This window comes from Amblyomma maculatum, chromosome 1, assembly GCF_055883805.1.
Source record: "Amblyomma maculatum isolate TAMU_Amacu chromosome 1, ASM5588380v1, whole genome shotgun sequence".
Taxonomy (NCBI): Eukaryota; Metazoa; Arthropoda; class Arachnida; order Ixodida; family Ixodidae; genus Amblyomma; species Amblyomma maculatum.
In genome coordinates, this window is record NC_139344.1 from 287054385 (window position 1) to 287071140 (window position 16756).

General features: G+C 44.7%; 1 long non-coding RNA gene across 1 annotated transcript; it reads right to left on the reverse strand.

Moving 5' to 3' along the window:
• Positions 1-1289: 1289 nt before the first annotated feature.
• LOC146206760 (uncharacterized) lies at positions 1290-7625 on the reverse strand. The gene is made up of 4 exons (XR_014704506.1): positions 6841-7625; positions 4863-5035; positions 4309-4389; positions 1290-1682 (listed from the first exon to the last, which is right to left on the reverse strand). It is a non-coding gene; the product is annotated as an uncharacterized LOC146206760 (long non-coding RNA).
• Between the last annotated feature and the right edge of the window lie 9131 nt (positions 7626-16756).

Sequence of the window (16756 nt, forward strand, 5' to 3'; positions counted from 1 at the left end):
GGTTTAAAAGAGAAAGAAAAAAAAATCTGCGTGTCGATGGAATTTCATGAACAGGTTTGGGGCACGACCTGATGCCGGTGAACACCTCCGGCAACGCACTCCCTCACCAGAACAGGAATTGGACACCCTGGTGCAGTAATTGGCCGCAACCTCCCATGATTAGTCCTACAAAACCCCGGCCCTCAGTCACCAGCGGCTGCGGAGCAACTGGCCACGGCGGCGGTCAGACCTGTGACGCAGCGAGGGGTGCTAAGAGTCTCTGGCTTCGCTGAACAGGCCGCTATTGGAAACTGACCCTGGCAACGTTTAACGCTATAACTCTAGCTAGTGAAGCTAGTTTAGCAGTGCTGTTAGAGGAACTAGAGGGTTTGAAGTGGGATGTCATAGGGCTTAGTGAGGTTAGGAGGCCGAATGAGGCGTATAGTGTACTGAAGGATGGGCATGTACTGTGTTATCGAGGTTTACCGGAGAAGCGACAACTAGGGGTACACTGTAAAAACAAAAACACCTTATTAGGTGCTTTCGCATGTCTATAACTAACACCCATGCACCCTTGAAAAAAAGTGGCTTCAGAGTGCCAGTACACCCTCAAAGATGGTGCTTCGGTTGGTCATAACACCCTTCTATGGGGCCAATGCACTGGGGTGTTTTCATCACCTTTACACTCTATTGCAGGGTGGAAGCAGTGGCATTGCACCCTTACACCCCTTGATAAAAATCAGTGCGGATAGCGTCCATATATTGCATTCCCTAATTAGGAATTACTTTTGCCACTACACGTTCCTTAATGGTTTTCCTATGTGCACATTTGCAATCAAGCCTAATGGTATTCCTTTTAACCATCTGTAATGCCAAATGAGCATATAAAGAGATGCTGCATGCCATTATTTTGACATCTCGAATGGCTCATGCCAGTATGATTGTTTTTTGTTTTTTTTTCAAATTCACAGAGCATGTTACAAAAAAATGTCACCCAAAAGGAAACTGGAAGTCTTTTATTCGGCATAGAAGGGTCAGGGTTCGGGCTAGTGGGTGCTCGGGTGCTGGTGGAGGGGGGGGGGCAGGGGGCACTTGTGTTCTGTTTCTTCATTGATGCGCGCTATGGAACCTCATTTATTTAACAATACTGCCACTCTCCACCGAGAGCCTAGCAGACGGGCAAAAACATACATGGTATGTACGTAAATACCTAAAAAAATGAAAGAAGCAAAACAGTTCCAACAAATGCAGACAGCAAAGTATACAATTTTTTTCAAAAACAGAACCGAACAATTAACACAACGGCATGGTGACATTTCTGAAAAAACAACAACAAAACGTTTAGTCGTATGCAACAATAATCGCAGTACACAATATTAATACTATGCTTTGTCAGTGTCAACGCGTGCGCTTGCATAAAATTCGGCCTTAAGCGATGAAATAAAGCGTCAGCAGCGCATCTTGGCTTCGACACGCAGACGCCCAAAAAGAGGTGCTCTATAAAGCAGCACAAATTGTCGGCCCCTTGTCATATGTCAGATTGAACAGCCAAAATCGACCCATTATTGGAACAATACCCTAAGTATAGAGTCAATGACTCGAAGAAGCTTCCGCTGCTGAATGAAGGGGAAATGCTCTTCAGCTTCTTTGATGCTGCTCCCAGTATATCCGACGCACGGCGTGGCAGGCTTTTCTTCCTGTTCCTTGATAAAATTGTGAAAGAAGTGCATAATAGAGCAGCTGTATAAATATGCACTGCACCTGGCAAAAAGCAAATTCAACATATTTTCTACTCTATATTTAGAATACGCCAATGCCCCTTTAGTGTACAGCAGTGTGCTGGAAAAGGGCCCTATCGGAAATCACTGGTGGTTATCTCACAATTAACAATGCAGAGTATACTGTTATGGTTGGTTCAGGAGGCACAAAGCCAGCAGTCTGATCAAGTCATAAATGAGAGCACATAAGGTCAACCCATTTTTATTCATGCAGCATGCTGTTGCATGGTAAATTTAGATTATGCAAGCTATTTTATAAAAAAAATGGCTACACTCATCAAAAGCACCTGGGTTAGAGAACTTCTATGCTGCCCCACGAACTTTTCATTTCACATGAACTGGAATGCTTATTATGATAGTTAAAAATGTAAATAAGCAATAAACAGCACTGGAGCACGGTGTTTACTACTAAAATATTAACAGCTGGCTCAATTGAAGGCTTCACACAAGGCCTACAGCATACCCTGCACTGGCCAAGTAGATACCGCAGAACCCAACAAAAAAAAAAAACGTAGAAAGAGCATACTTAGTCATCATCATCATCATCAGCCTGATTATACCCACTGCAGGGCGAAGGCCTCTCCCATATTTCTCCACTTAACCCGGTTCTGTGCTAGCTGCATCCACTTGACCCCTGCGAACTTCTTAATCTCATCCGCCCACCTAACTTTCTGCCGCCCCCTGCTACGCTTTCCTTCCCTCGGAATCCAGTTTGTTACCCTCAGCGACCATCGGTTATCCTCTCTTCGCCCTACATGTCCTGCCCATGTCCATTTCTTCTTCTTAATTTCCACTAGAATGTCGGTAACTTGAGTTATTTTTCTGACCCACTCTGCACGCTTTCTATCTCTTAATGTTACCCCTACCATTTTTCGTTCCATAGCCCTCTGGGTTGTCCTCAACTTAAGTAGAACTCTCTTGGTTAGCCTCCACGTTTCAGCCCCATAGGTGAGTACAGGCAAGATGCAACTGTTGTATACTTTCCTCTTGAGCGATACCGGTAAGCTGCTAGTCATAATCTGCGAGTGCTTGCCAAATGCGCACCATCCCAATCTTATTCTTCTTGTTATTTCCTTTTCATGGTCCGGATCTGCGGTTACTACCTGTCCTAAGTAGACATATTCGCCTACTACTTCCAGTATTTCGCTACCTAATGTAAACTGCTGTTCCTTCCCGAGGCTGTTGAACATTACCTTAGTCTTCTGCATATTGATTTTCAAGCCTACCTTTCTACTTTTCTGTCTGAGGCACTACAAAAAAAAAAAAACAAAGTGCATGTAATACATAACACAATGCATTTCTGAACTTTTGCACGTCTTCTTGTGCTAAGTATGAACCAGCCAAGCCCTAGGTCATCGCAATGCTTCCTGAAGTGTTTACATTTAAGGTTTATTAACAAGGAAAAAGTGTTCTCGCTGCCCTATGTGGCAGCTCTGAAACTTCATCACACATTATTCAGTGAAAGTGTACACTGGAGCTTTGAGTTGAGCGACATTTACATGTGCAACAGCAGAGCATTACCAAACAACCAAACAGCAGAAGCTCTAAAAAATGTCAGCACTGACGCATGGCATGTTAAAACATTTTCCACGCATAGCACATTGTATGCATAGACATCCAGAACATCAGTGGTGAGCCTCAAGAGGCGGCAGGAAGCTCAAGTGTTCAAGAAGTTGTAATCGTTATAGCGGCAGGCAGTCTGAGCACTTTGAAATACTAAAGGTTCGAAAACTAAAAATATGTTGACTAACTTGAAATGCAAAAATAACAATTTGGATTTATTGAGAATGTTTACTATAAATGAGAATGTCTATGACAGTGCCACATGGTTAATTCATGAAATGTTAGCATCTGTAGTTGAACGCATTATATTTATACAGCATGAACATTGAAACACAGCAGTATTTTCTCCCAACCAATGTGGTAAACCTAATCTCAGAAGAATTAAAATTATTACATCATTTCAAACTTGGCTAGCAAATTACAGCACTTTTTTAAAACAACTATTAAACTGCATTACCCACCTTCAGAAGCCTGTAGGATAAGACAGTGTGGCAAATATTTCTCTTGAAGCAGTCTCAGATTATATATTCCAGACATTAGGAACATGTTAGGTACTAGCATGCATGAGCAGGTTGAGAGACCCCTTTCCAGCAAATGCTAAACCCCACCAAGCTGCCTGCAATAGCCATCTGATAAAGGACTGCTGGTCCACTGCAGCAGAGTGCTTAGTCAAATGGCACACTGCACCAATCTTGACATTACCAGTGCTTCATCAGGTGAAACTTGTATGCAATACGACGTGGTAAGCATGTGATGGCAGGAGTCTCTTAAAAGTGCTTTTGATTGTACTTACAGTGCAAATAATCCTTTCACAGCAAAGAATTCACAGTTGTGATGAAAACTTGTGTAGTATTTCTATCTGAATTATGAATCACTAATACATATTACAAGTTAGACGTTAAACCATTTTAGAAACAAAGAAAATTCGCTAATAATGTCGGTTTAAGGTAGGCTTTCTGAATATTCAAATGACAAAGAGAAAACTTACAAATGATACAAACAACATCCAGAGCTCCCGGCTGGTTCCCAATGTTTGCCAAGAGTTGCAGAATGCATACTGTCTGTACATCTACAATAGAAATAAGTAACACAACAATGGTGTACCTCCTTGCAGGTAAAAAGAGACAGCCGAGTTTTGAGGTGATAATTTATTGTCTAATTTAGGAAGGCAAATAAACAAAATTGAAAACATGTAGAGGCACGCAAACTGAAAGCCAAACATCTGACAGCCAAAATTAGCAAAGCTTGTGAAGATTCGAATCAGGTATCACCTAATTCTCTGCTACTAGTTGAACAGATTCGAAAAGGCTGCACCATTACAATGGAGAAGAACAATAGGTAATTTAAATTTAGCTAATGCGAAAATTGTTACATATGAAGAAATGCACAGGCTAGTTATGGTTTTATTATTCTTTCTGATGCTCAGCCATGTTTTTAGTATATCTATAAGGCAATGCAAAATGGCAAAAATGTAGGCATTAGCGAAAAACTGCCAATTAGATAGCACATGCAGCAAACAGAAGGAAACAGCTTAATACTTACGCTTCTTTCTCCTTTCACGCATTCCCTCAGAACATACTTCGAGCACCCGGGCAATGTCCTTTTTTTCTTGCACGAATGGTGTCCTTCAAAACCAAGACAAGTGTCTTGTTAAGGCCAATTTCAACTGCCTCTTTGCCGTCCTTCTTGATCAGCATGTTGACGTCATGTAAGAACTGCAAGTTTGTGTGAATGGTAGCCATAAAGAATTCATTTTACTCAATGTTTCAAGTAACTGAATATTAAAAATCATTGTACAAAAGCTAAGGCAATTGATGCCTTTGTACATATCTGAAAAAAAAAACTGGCATTAGCAAACAGCAAATACAAATATTTACTAAGGTTAGAAAACTGCAAAAACCATCAGTATTTTGCCACTCATCGCCAAACTGCAACAATATTAAGGAAAGTCTAATATAAAAAATAACAAAGCAAAAATTATGATCCTCCTTCCCTCAACTTGGCACACGGCTGAATGGCAATAAAATATGTAATATATCTCTAAACTAAGGGTCCCCGCTCGGCTTTAAAAAGTAGGCTTCAATTCTTAGAGACAATCTACAGACATGCATTGTTAGCATATGAAAGTCAAATTATTTTCTGGGCCCTTTAAATCAGTAAACTGCTTTCAACACATACATTACCAACTTTTTAATAACAGTAAGTCACAAATTTGCCTGCAATATGCGCACTGTGATGAGCAAAGAAGGTAAACATATGCGACTAAGGCTATCATAACCGCTTCATATGTACATTTAAGCAAAAGACAAAAAAAAAGTAAACATCTGGTCAGAATCAAAATCTGTAATAGCAACATCCGGTACAATATTTGGCCACGGGATTCAAGCTGTCGACCTCTACTTGAATGCTGAGGCATCAGTATCGAATATCCATTTATTCTAGTCTAAAGACACTACAAAAATCAAGTAATGCGGTCAAACAGTTATGTTGAAATGTGACGACAAAAATAATGAAAACCAGATGTTTAAACCACATCAGCTGACTTAGCACGTGTACAAGTGCCTTAACTGAAGTCTTGCTGAAAATAAAATACGTACCTAAATGATTCTTCGAGAGCAAAAGTAAACGCCATAACAAAAGCAGCATAATAAAAATGCAAATTCACACTCCATGCAACCGCAAAATATGGTCCCCGTAAAATGAAAAATGCTCCCATTGTGATTAAAAAAGGCAAATCCAGACGCGGGGAGTTAACATAGGCTGATGATAGCGGCATATAGTTTACGCAGTTTGGAATAAACTATTATGCAACCAGGCCGGCCGACCAGCGCACTTCGATGCCGAGAGCACGAGCGCAGAGGCGTGCCGCGCTGAACGGCCGCCGAGAACGAACATAGCCTCCTCGAACAAAAAGTTTAAACAGAAGGGCTGCGGGAGGACGCTTCCCGAGCAGCAGGACGGTGCGCGCCTATGCTCGGAGTAAATAAAAAAAAAATGGGGGGGGCGGGGGGGGGGGGGGTGGCAGCGCTCCGAGTGAAAGAAGACGACAAAGCATGAAAGAGGTTTCAGGAGAGCCAGCGCTAAGTGTAAGAGATAAGGGAGGAGGGGGGAGTCGAGAGTGCTAGGAGAATTAGGGTAGTACGCCAACATGACCTTGCCGCACGAACGGAAACGTTAGAACAAAACCGAGTCGTTGCGAACTGAGCGCAAGTATCAAACTGTCAAGAAACGAAAATCGTTTCGTGAACCTCCTGTACGTACAAAATGCAAGGAAACGTAGCACATACATTATTTCTGTTCAAGAAAGTTAAGACTGATGTCCTTGCGCGAGATCTGCGTAACTCGCCGCGACATCTACCACATGTGCGATGTCATTTTGGCAGCCAGGTGAAAACAAGCGCGTGTTTCACGTTTTCATTTCAGCACATTCTGGAGCGTTCCGGCACAAAAAGACACAGAATGCAGCAATCCGGTAGGACACTGTTCCCACAAAGCGCAATATGCGTGAGAATAGGCTTACCTTTACAGACGATTGCGTCAGCCGCAAAGTACGCTGTCCGCCTTCGTATCACCGGCATCGAACCAACCAGTGCGATTTCAGCGCGAGTGCAATGTAGTCGGCGCATATACCTCTTAGTCACGCAGAAAAAAAAATCGTCCATGCCTTCTTCTTTCGAACATCTCAAACATAAAGCGGTGCAGCAGTCCTTCGGCCTGAGCAGAGCAAAAAGAAGCCCGGACACTTGCCGACACGATAAATGTCCGTTTGCGTTAAACATCACATCTAGAAGGCACTTCACAAGCGTACACACTTCTGTAACACATATGCATGGGAAATGCAACACATTTCACGAGGGTACACAATCGAAGAAGCACATTCAGCATTCGCCGAAACGTGGTCGAAACGCACCCGACAATGCTAACGGCCATATTGTGAAATTTGAAAAGAGCGTTCGTAGCTACCGGCGGCCTCCTGGCGGTGAAATTTTGTTTCAGTTTCTGTTTCATTTTTAGAAAGCACTCGTGCGTAATTTTAATTTTAGCGTTACTTTTGGTGCTTTATTTAGATGTTGGGTTATATTAGCAGCGCCGCTTGTGTATAAAAGGCTACGAAGTTACGCAGCCATATACCCCCAGCATGTTAGGTGATATTGCTTGCCCGTAACACCCTAAGGCATATTCTCCAACCAAAGCACCCCTTTGGCATGCAAGAGGTGATTTCCAATGGCACGAACACCCTAGACTCAGGGTGTAATGGTGTTTTGAATCAGACAAATGTCCAAAAAGGTGTTTTTGTTTTTACAGTGTAGGTTTCCTTGTCAATAAGTGTATAGCTATTAATATAGACGAGTTTTATAGCAGTAATGAGAGAGTGGCAGGTCTCGTAATTAAGCCTAATAAGCGGTATAAACTGAAGGTTGGACAGGCCTATGCACCTACATGTAGTTATGATGACCAGGCAGTTGAAAGCTTCTACGAAGATGTAGAATCGGCAATGCGAAAAGTAAAGACGCAGTATACTGTACTAATGGGCGACTTGAATGCCAAGGGAGGGAAAAAACAGGCAGGAGACCTGACAGTGGGTGATTATGGCATTGGTTCTAGGAATAGCAGGGGGGAGGTACTAGTTGAGTGTGCAGAGCGAAATAACGTAAGAATCATGAACACCTTCCTCAGCTAACAGAAGAACCGAAAGTGGACATGGAAAAGCCCTAACGGGGAGACTAAAAATGAAATTGACTTCATAATGTGTTCTAACCCCGCCATTGTGCAGGACGTAGAGGTATTCGGGAAGGTGCGATGCAGTGACCACAGGATGGTAAGGTCCCGACTTAGTCTAAATCTGAAAAGAGAACGAAACAGATTAGTAAGAAAGAATTTCATCAACGAACTAGTACTGAAGGGGAGGGCAGAAGAGTTCAGCATCTCGCTGCAGAATAGATGTTTAGCTCTAACTGAGGATGACGACATTAGCCTAGAAGCAATGAACAATAAATTCAGAGATATCCTTACTGAGTGCGCTGTAGAAGTAGGCGGTAGGATAGTTAGAGAGGATAAAGGTAAGCTGTTTAAGGACACGAAGGATGTGATTAAGAAACGCCAAAGTATGAAAGTTTTCAATCCAACAGACCAGATTGAATTATAGAGATATCAAAGCTAATAAAGAAGCGCAAAGTAGCCGATATAAGTAAGTATAACATGGAGAAAATTGAGTATGCTGTAAAGAACGGGGGAAGCCTTAAAGTGATGAAGACGAAATTGGGCATAGGAAAACCTCAGATGTATGCGCTAAGGAACAAGGCGGGCAATGTCATCACGAATATGGACAAGATAATCAAAGTAGCCGAGGAGTTCTATACTGATCTCTACAGTAGCCAGAGAGGTCAGGACAATAATAAGATTGGTGGTAGGGAAATGCAGTCAGACGTTCCGCCAGTGACGAAGGAGGAAGTTAAGAAAGCATTATAAACTATGAAAAGGGGGAAATCAGCTGGAGAGAATTAGATAACTATAGATTTTTTTGAAGGACGATGGGGATATCGTGCTAGAAAAACTGGCCACCCTATATACGCAGTGCCTGGTGTCATCGACGGTACCGGAACCATGCAAGAATGCAAATATTATCCTAATTCATAAGAAAGGGGACTCTAAGGACCTTAAAATTACAGACCAATCAGCTTACTGTCAGTTACGTATAAGGTCTTTACCAAAGTAATCGCTAATAGAATCAGGACAACTTTAGACTGCAATCAAGCAAAATCAAGCAGGGTTTCGGAAACGGTACTCTACTATCGATCATATCCATACCATCAAACAGGTGATAGAAAAATGCTCGGAATATAACCAGCCCTTATACATAGCATTCATTGATTACGAAAAAGCATTTGACTCAGTAGAAACCTTGGCGGTCATGGAGGCATTGTGAAATCAGGGTGTAGACGAGCCGTACGGGACGTGCTCGAAGATATATACATATAGGGGGTGCACAGCAACCATAGTTCTGCATAAAGTATTAAAATTCCTATAAAAAAGGGTGTTAGGCAAGGAGACAACAGCTTGCTTAGAAGAAGTATTCAGAGACTTGGAATGGGAGCAGTTAGAGATAAGGGTAGATGAAGAATACCTCAGTAATCTGAGATTTGATGATGATATTACCTTGCTAACAGTGGCGTAGCCAGAAATTTTGCCCGTGTGTGGGGGGGGGGGGGGGGGGGGGAGGATGGCCTTCAAGTCCCTCCTGATATATTTATATAATATAAACATTTATATTCTCTCTCTCTCTCTCTCTCTATATATATATATATATATATATATATATATATATATATATATACAAACAATATTATAATACAATATAGAAATGAGGGCTTCTTCAATATAAATTTTGTCGAGGGATCAAATATCTGATTATTAGCAGCGCTGTCATTGCCAATAGCCGTTGTGTATTAGAAACTGCAAACGAATTATCCAACGCTACGCACTGTCAAGACAAGTATAATATTCATTTTGTTATAAAAGAACAAATATGTAAGGGCCAAAAATTGTGGTAGAAATAACCGATAACAATTCCTCCGTGAATCTCTCTATGTAATAAGTACAGAAAATATTAAACGACATTTAGAACTATATCATTTCGAGACCAGCAAAGCAGTGCATGCCGCTGATATAAAAACGTAAAGGCTATAAAATGAATACTTTCACGGCTAATACCTTATTGAATGCTTGTCATCCAAGGCCCTTGTTTACGTTTTTGCACATGTGCAACGGTCAATGATGGTGTCCTTTCCTCCAATTTATTGCACAGGAACAGCTGTCGCCAATCCTGTATTGTGAGTAACTGCACCGAAATTATAGTCGCACAGAGAGCGCACATAAAAAGCAGGAGTTCTGAAACACACACACACACACACGCACACACACACACACGCACACACACACACACACACACACACACACACACACACACGCGCACGCACACGCGCACGCACACGCACACGCACACGCACACGCACACGCACACGCACACGCACACATATATATATATATATATATGAAGGAAAGAAGCCAACAGTCGGCAAGGCCAAGGAAAGCATTGGGGATTGTACTTTATGTCATTTTTTTTTAATTTTTACTTGGCTATATATATATATATATATATGTAGTGCGAAGAGAGGATAACCGATGGTCGCTTAGGGTAACAAACTGGATTCCAAGGGAAGGAAAGCGTAGCAGGGAGTGGCAGAAAGTTAGGTGGGCGGATGAGATTAAGAAGTTCGCAGGGGTCAAGTGGATGCAGCTAGCACAGAACCGGGTTAAGTGGAGAAATATGGGAGAGGCCTTCGCCCTGCAGTGGGTATAGTCAGGCTGATGATGATATATATATATATATATATATATATATATATATATATATATATATATATATATATATATATATATATATATATATATATATATATATATATATATATATATAGAAATGCGAAGATACAATGGATTATTACAAATGAGAAGATACAGCTTGATAAGGGCAAACAATTACTACTGGAAGCAAACTAAGGACTCCGGAAATTTCGACCACCTGGGGTTCTTTAACGTGCACTGACATCGCACAGCACACGGGCGCCTTGCTTTTCGCCTCCATCAAAAAGCTGCCGCCGAATCCCGGCCTCGGCGGCAGCTTTTCGATGGAGGCGAAAAACAAGGCGCCCGTGTGCTGTGCGATGTCAGTGCACGTTAAAGAACCCCAGGTGGTCGAAATTTCCGGAGTCCTCCACTACGGCGTCTCTCATAGCCTGAGTCGCTTTGGGACGTTAAACCCCACAAACCAACCAACCTACACTATATGTATGCACAAAACCTCTCAACACGATATTTAAATATACGTATAAGTCTTCAATAAATCTATGCAACTAAGCAAAGTTACCCTATATAATGCTTCAAACAAGGCAAATAAATATGTTGCGCAATCACAGATAGTGAACCTGACGCACAGAAAGACAGACGATCCTGCGAGCGTTGGTAAGAGTAAGGGGTTACCGGACAGCAAGAACAATACATAGACAAAATTCAGCAACAAGCGCAAAGTTTTGAGAAAGTGATAATCATCAGAAAACAGCTTTAAAACAATACTAAACAGATAAGTTAAGGTGAAGTATGTGAGCTTAGCACTAGTTTTCCAAATATTTATGTTCTCTGTCACAACGTTCGCGCCGCTAGTTTTTTCATAAACACCGGTTATTCGAATGGAAAGAAAGCAAATTGACAGTTAGTCATGAGTGGCATTTCGAGTTGTGAAGCTGTCAGTCTTTTCTTTTTTTATAATAACTAAAACAAGTTGTTATCGAAATTATTTGCCTACCTTATAAATAAATGACTTAATTTAATGGCCAAATGGTGTGGTTTCAAGAGCTGTGGGATACGTTTAGAAAAAAAAACTCACAATTTCATCGGAAAGGCGAAGCAATGAACGCGATAGCAACACATGGAAAGATAACTCAACAAGCATGGCGGCATTCTCGCACCAACATAAACACATCTTATTCCACGAAAGCGGACACTTGCTGTGAAACACACGGGTGAGCAAGCTTGGACGCCCTGAAAGGAAAGTTGAGTTGATATGGACACCGGCTCACTGTGGGCTGGAGGGCAACGAGCTTGCCCACCAGTTCGCCTGAGAGATGGAACACCTGGCAGAGGTAGGTGAGCCACAGTCCATTACTAGTTATAAGAAAATTACGAACTATTACAAGATGGAGAGGGGACGTACCCCGACTTTCACAAATCGCTTACCAGAGAACTGCAAGCGACCTACAGGCAGATACAGGCAGGATCCTTCCCGCACCCTTACCTTCAACCCAAGATGTACGCGGAAAGGTACCAAAAGGAATGTGATTTCTGCAAGACTGAGATAGGCAAGCTCCAACATGTCATTGGAGTATGCAACTTCATCAAGGAAATCCCCCCACCTCTTACTTGCCCCACTACCCCACCACCCCATCCCTCATCCTCCCTTACCGAGCGATGGGAGACCTTGCTAACCAGCCCCGCCGTAGAAGACCAGCTCGTCCTGATCTCCAGGGGCCAGGCGACCAGGGATGCATATGGGTCCCGTGAAGAGGAGCCACTCCCATCGACGGCGTCTAAGCAGACGTCGTATTTAGCTCGAGCAAATAAAGTTGTTTCTTGGTTGGTTTGGTTGGTTTGTGGGGTTTAACGTCCCAAAGCAACTCAGGCTATGAGAGACGCCGTAGTGGAGGACTCCGGAAATTTCGACCACCTGGGGTTCTTTAACGTGCACTGACATCGCACAGCACACGGACGCCTTGCTGTTCGCCTCCACCGAAAAGCGGCCGCCGAGGCCGGGATTCGATCCCGCGTCCTTGGGAACAGTAGTCGAGCGTCGTAACCACTGCGCCACCCCGGCGGGGTAAAGTTGTTTCTCTCTCTATCTCTCTGGACGCAGCAGCAGCTACATTCGTGCTGCCACTCGCTTCAACGCGAACGGCCATAGCCAGAAAGCATTCAAAGGGCTACCGGGCAGAATTCATTCGGCCACAGAAAACGAACGCGCTCCGAAATGCGCCGCGCGGTGGTTGGGGCAACACAAAAAAACGCATGCGCTCTGGCAGGCCTTGCCAGTCCCCGGGTAACGAGAACAAGAAAATTGAGAAGTCTCAATGTGTCCTCTCGCATAGAAGTCAAAGTAGAATAATAAATAAGAACACAGCTACCTTCGCTGGCTTCAGTTTCTTGACATGGACGCCTTGGCGCAGGTGAAAAAAATGTTGATATTCTTTTCTGTGGCATGAAGGCAGAAGCGAATGACCCCGGCGCTTCTTCTCATTTGACCTCGCTGCGTGCTTTTGAAGGGGGTGCCTTTGGTTCGCCTGGGATGTCTGTCTCCGGGCCGAGGTTCCCGGGTCCTGACTCGGAAGGCTGCTGCTGCGGAGTGACGATGAGAAGAGATGGGCTTCGAGGTAGAGGAGAGGATGCGATCTGCGTTCGGGGGCCTGAGGAGCCGAGACGAAGGAGCAGGAGCAGGAGCAACCAGGGAGTATAGGCGAAGAGATGCTTCATACAACTCTGCAAGATGAAATATGTACAATTTGAAGGACGAAAAAGGACCTCTCCGCGGAGACAATTTCTCCGTTCAAATATGGCACCCCCCTTCAAAAGCGCTCGTGTGTATATCCTTCTTTTTTGTCCTTGTCTTCTTTGCGCTACGTTTCCTAAAATGCGAATGCACCAACTCGCCCAATTCAGCATTCTTATGGTCGGTTATCCCGACTTCTGTAGCCGGAAAACAAAGTTCGATCTGTACAGTCCAATCAGCGGGGCACAAGCATGAATTTGAGATGTCGCCCACAGCCGAGGGTTGCTCTTTTGCCTCCTCGCACATCTTTCGGTGGTGAGGGCTAGCTTCTCTGATGTTGATAACGATCTTGTGCATGCTGGCGGTGGAAATTTCCTTCACCAAGGCGAATTAGCCAGAGAAGTCGCCCGTCGGCAGAGGTCATTTCCCCGGCGTTACTTCTCAGAAGGTCACCCGCGTGCCTCAAGAAGTCGACGAGCAGGGTCAGTAGATCGGCGCTGCGCCTCTGAACTTTCAACAAAAGGTCAGGTTCCCGTTGTCGCTGCCGTGGGCGCCAATAGGGATTAAGGTCTCGAAGGGTAGCTCGTCTCCGTCCCGAAAAGAGGGGGTCTTGGGCGCTGCAGCAGGAGACAAAGGGTCACTCCGGCGCTGTTGGCGCCGCTTCGATGCCTTTGGTCGCGGTCGCTCATCGGCGACCGCTAGGTCCGTTTCTGTTTTCAGCTGTTGGAGAATCTGCGCGAACCTCGGCTGGAACTGAAATGGAGCTGCGCGTAGAGAAGCAAGGAAAAAAACGAGGTGCAATAAAAAAAATTGGCTGTGGCTTAGCTTGGTTAAGCCTGGAAGATTGCGAAATCAACGCCTTGGTTCAGCTGGTAGTTTGGACATGGTTGCCCAGTATGGCTTATGCATTGATTCACTCTGGACACAACATGGTTCTACTGTAATTTTGCTTTATTTAATCAGATGAATACGCTTTGGTGATCCGTGAAGAAATGGCTTTTGGTCTGTACATCGGTGATGACATAGGCGTCGGAATTCCTATGTTTCTTCGGCACGGCGCCGTCGCTTGGCCGCACCAGATCGTTCCAGCCTCGCCTTGTACGCATCATCCGACATAGCGCACTGAGAGGAGCGCAGCTGCAGCCCCCCGTTTTATCCCGCTCTAGCGAGCGCTTTCTCTCGGCAGCGGCGCAGCCGGCCTGTGAAGCCTCACCTCCGCCATCGATGGCGCTAGCTGGGTCCCCGCCTCTCGGTCTGTCGTGACGTCACGCGGTCACGTGGCGACGGTGGGGCGTCACCGCTCCGGCCCTTGTGAAGCCTCACCTCCGCCATCGATGGCGCGAGCCGGGGCCCTGTCTCTCGGTCTGTCGTGACGTCACACGGTCACGTGACACGCAGCTGTGTGAGGAGGCGCCACGACCATCAATGGCAGAAAGTGCAAGCAGTATTGCTTTTGCAATAAAAACCAAAACGCCCCTGCGCCAGCGTTCGGCGCCTTCTCTTCTGCGCGTAGGAACAAGCGCGAAAACGAGAACACCATCACAAACAAAAAGCGCAACCACGGAGAAAGCGTAGTGCACGGGGAGAATGGCGAGGGAGTACCATAAAAGCTGCTACATAACGGTGAGGATCCACAGAAGTCACGAGAAAAAAAAAGAATGGAAACAAACATGCAGCAGTCAAGAGGGGCTGAGGGTTTTCCTGAGGGCAGTGGGATAGAGACACGGGGATTTTGAGCAAGCGGGGAGTCGAAGGCGAGGGAAATACCGCATTTGAAACAGGAATAGAAACCTGGCTTCGCCGCTGTCTTGTTTCGTCCACCCCCCTCCGCGGCCGCCGCGAGTAGACGCGACGAGACCGCTCGCCATCCAAACGCCCTTGAAGCTTTGTGCTCGGAAGTGGCTCCTTGCTTTATGTGACTCCAGTTGCATCGACGCCGCTACGAAATGTGGCCCAAGTTCGTAGTGTTCGTGCATAAATGTCTTTTCGAACTGGAAACTGATATTGTAGACAAAATCCAGAATGCTTTCCAGCGTCTGGGGTTGTTTTGGTCAGCAGTGCATGACAGGAAGAAAACATTTCGGGGGGGCGGAAGACCCATAACGACCCCCCCTCCCTAGCTACGCCTCTGCTTGCTAAGTAACTCAGCGGACGAACTGCAAAAAATGATTGATGACCTAGACAGGAAAAGTAGAAAGGTAGGCTTGAAAATCAATCTGCAGAAGGCTAAGGTAATGTTCAATAGCCTAGGGATGGAACAGCAGTTTACGTTAGGTAGCGAAGCACTGGAAGTAGTAGGCGAATATGCCTACTTAGGACAGGTAGTAACCGTATATCCGGACCATGAAAGGGAAATAACCAGGAGAATAAGATTGGGATGGAGCGCAATTGGCAAGCACTCCCAGATTTTGACTAGCAGCTTACCGGTATCGCTCAAGAGGAAAGTATATAACAGTTGCATCTTACCTGTGCTTACATATGGGGCTGAAACATGGAGGCTAACAAAGAGGGTTCTACTTAAGTTGAGGACAACGCAGAGGGCTATGGAAAGAAAAGTGGTAGGGATAACATTAAGAGATAGAAAAGGTGCAGAGTGGGTCAGAGAAAAACCTCAAGTCACTGACATTCTAGCGGAAATCAAGAAGAAATGGGCATGGGCAGGACATGTAGCGCGAAGAAAGGATAACCGATGGTGGCTTAGGGTAACAAACTGGATTCCAAGGGAAGGAAAGCGTAGCAGGGGGCGGCAGAAAGTTAGGTGGTTAGAATAGGTTAAGAAGTTCGCAGGAGTCAAGTGGATGCAGCTAGCACACCAGTCATGGCAGTAATTGAACTACAGTAATGAAATTACTGTAATTTAATTACTTTTTACACTAAGTTGTAATGTAATGAATTACTTTTTTGGGTTGGTAATTAAGTAATGTAATGAATTATTTTTGGTAGTAATTTCGCAGCAAAAGTAATTAATTCCTTTCGAAATTACTTTTACTAAACTGCGGCACTACTCCTTCAATAGACAGCAAAGTTCCGCGAAAGCAGGAACGACTTGCGGCAAGCCGAAGCCAGCGTAACGGGTCGGCAAAAGTAGACAGAATTGAGTAGAACAGTTCGTCTGAGACCTCGTGTGTAGTATGGTCGCTTAGTGCGGCTATCCCATGATAACCGTTCTCCAAGCAGCAGGATACAAGGCGTCAAGGGAATGCCGAAGGGGCAGATGGTGCAGGAAGGTTGGAGTTGAAAACTAGCCTGGAGCGCGGCGCAGTGGCACTCCCTCGGCTAAGGCACAGCGGTGCCTGGTTACACTCGTCACCACGGGGCGAGGGAGGAATGGGGTGGGGGA